General features: G+C 41.8%; 1 pseudogene across 1 annotated transcript; it reads right to left on the bottom strand.

Annotated features, from left to right (window-relative positions):
* Nucleotides 1-1,693, bottom strand: LOC104595940 (3-ketoacyl-CoA synthase 4 pseudogene; annotated as a pseudogene). The gene has a single exon (XR_016075968.1). The product of XR_016075968.1 is annotated as a 3-ketoacyl-CoA synthase 4 pseudogene (transcript).
* Nucleotides 1,694-2,996: the final 1,303 nt, after the last annotated feature.

The following is a 2,996-nucleotide window of genomic DNA, read 5'->3' on the forward strand; positions in this document are numbered from 1 at the left end:
GCATCTAAAAGATAGACTTCTTTGAGCCATTTATACGAATTAAACAACTCCAACTAATCACCTCATGGGATTTAGAATTATTATTCCTTATTATACTATATATGGCTACCTTAATTTCATGGCTTCTAATAACCGACGAGACTAATTAAGGACCTACTTGGACAGGATATTTGTCGATGCAATCTTCCCATGGACTCTTAGGTGAGGGCGTCACATTCCGAAGAGCTTTCCAAACAGCGCTGTTACACTTGAAGCCACTCCCGAACGCAATCTGCCAGATGCGGTGGCCCTCCCGCATCCTACCCTTGGCTTCTATGTAGGCTAGTTCATACCAGAGGGAGCTCGATGATGTGTTGCCGAAACGATGCAGAGTCATCCGTGAAGCCTCTACATTTATCGGCAGCAATTGCAGGTTCTTCTCCATCCCTTCGATCACGGCCTTTCCACCGGCATGTATGCAGAAATGGTCGAACACCTGCTTGAAGTCTGGAACATAAGCCTTGATCTTGGTTCTGAACACCTTCTTAGCCAGCAGGGTGGCTATGAAAACAAGCTGCTCACTGATTGGTAGGACGAGAAGGCCCAATCTGGTGATGTTGGCCTTGAGTGATAGTCCGGCGATGGCGATGAGATCCTTGGATAGGGAGATACCAGCTCCGCCGACTTCATCTTCGTCTCGCTGCACGCAGAGGTATGCCTTATTGTCGGCCCCAGAGTGGGTCCTGACGACATGAACAAGTTTGTACTTGGCCCGGTGCTTGTCAATCGACTTGTTTGACAGCAAAATAGCTGCCCCACCAACCCGGAATAAGCAGTTGGTCACTAGCATAGATTTGTTGTTGCCAAAGTAAAAGTTCTGTGTAAGGTTTTCGGTACTAACAACGAGGGCGTAGGTGTTTGGACAAACCTTCAGCAACTCCTGAGCGACGTTAATGGAAACAAGTCCAGCGCTGCATCCCATACCTCCAAGGCTAAAGCTCTTGATGCTCTCTCGTAATTTATACTTACTGACAATCATGGAGGAAATCGAAGGTGACGGACAGAACAGGCTGCAGTTCACGACGAGGATTCCAATGTCCTCGGCCTTGACGGAGGAGTTGTTGGCAAAGAGATTGTCCAAGGCGCCAAATACAACTTGCTCCGTCTCTTCCCTGGATAAGGCTAAAGTAGTGGCCGGTGGCAGTCGTTGCAGTCCGTCGGGTCCATAGGACTCCTCCCCTATCCCAGAGCGCGAAAGTATCTTGGCCTGGAATTCGATGGACGATTCATGAAACTCCCTAAAAAGCCCCAACAGCTTCCTAAACCGATGGAACCCAACTTTCTGGGCCTGAGGCGCGTTATAGAGGGAGTAGTCCAGCAGGTAGACAGGACGAGGGGGAGTCATCATATAAACAATAAAGTAACCGATCAATAGAACCAAAGTTAAGTAAACAAGTGCATTCCCCGATTTGTGCTGGAGGTAGAGCCAAAGGTGGCGAACAAACTCCAAGTTCATTTGCGAGATTACCTCGTCACGATTGAGAGTTACAAGATTGAGAATGAGAGGGACGATGACACATAAGGTTAAGATGTGAGTAATGAAGTTATATAACCCAAGCTTCACGTACCTCAAGATTACTACAGTCTGTGACATACTAGCTAACAAATTAAATTTAATAGATCTCTTCTGGATTTCCATGGTTTTGATGAACACCACTTCCGTGGAGTGTGAATCCATTTAATAGTCGTACTGTAAACAGACACCCGAATAGTCAATTAGTTATTGCCTTTCAAAAAAAAAATGTTAATTAGTTATCCCTTCGGCACGTAGTTGAAGGATCTGACCTTTAGTGCGAAATTCAGAATTCGAGAGTTACATGGGATATCTTGCAAATTCACGTAAAGCATTATGGGTCCGTATGTAGTAGGCACGTTAGGTAAGTACAATGACTGAGTATTTAATGGCTGTGCGACACATGTTCCAATGCTATTACTCATTATTTTATTATTTTTGTTAAAATAATTAAAAATAAAAATAATGAAAAAGGAAAATGTAAACATGTTGGGAATCGATAAGGCTGTTCACAGGTCAGGTTGGGTCGGTTTATTTAGGTTTTTCCAACTGACTCGACCTGGTCAGGTTATTTGAGATAGAAACCGAAACCAATCCAGTGTTAAGCAAAACCGACCTGATCAGTTTGAGTCGGGTTGGGTCGGTTTGGGTCAGTTTCAGCTAAGGGGGCGGACCAAGTTAGAATTAGAATAGAAGACAGAAGTTATCAAGAAAATAGAAAGTCAAAATGTATTAGAGAAAGAATACTGAAATTTGTATATTTCAAGAAACTTTCTAAGTTCTAATTTAAGTAAAAAATGACACCTAATTCTAATTTTAATTACCTAATTGGTTGCCTATTTGGTGTAAAAGACTATAGAAAATAGGATCCTTTGATTCTTTTCTTTAAACTTTTCCAAAAAAATTCCTTGTCTAGTTGTCTTACAATACTTGCCATTAATGTTATTCCTAACTAGAAGACTAGGTTAGGTTGTAATTAGGAATTAGGGTAGAGACAAATTAGTTAAGTAGGAATTAAGTCGGTTCGGGTCGGGTCGGATTCGGTTTTCACAGAAGAAAACCGAAACTGACCCAAACCATCGGTTTATGATTTTGTACAACCCGAAACCGACCGGTGCTGATGAAAACCTGGCCGACTCAGGTTGGGTCGGTCCAGATTGGTCGGTTTGGTCGGGTTGGACCTTCTTATGAACAGCCCTAAGAATTGGGACTCATTTATATTTTCTTTTTTCATTATTTTTTATGTTTAATTATTTTGACAAAAATAATAAAATAATGAATAATTTTTGTTTAAGGGAATAAAAACATTTGAATAAAAGGCACATTATGCACGAATCTGGTAACACCTCGTAATAGCATGAGGCTACATCCCAACTTCCCAAGGATCTTCTAATTATTATTATGCATCTACAATTCCTAACTTGTAATTGAAGATTATTTAAGA

The sequence above is a fragment of the Nelumbo nucifera genome, chromosome 5 (assembly GCF_055504915.1).
Source record: "Nelumbo nucifera cultivar China Antique chromosome 5, China Antique-T2T, whole genome shotgun sequence".
NCBI lineage: Eukaryota > Viridiplantae > Streptophyta > Magnoliopsida > Proteales > Nelumbonaceae > Nelumbo > Nelumbo nucifera.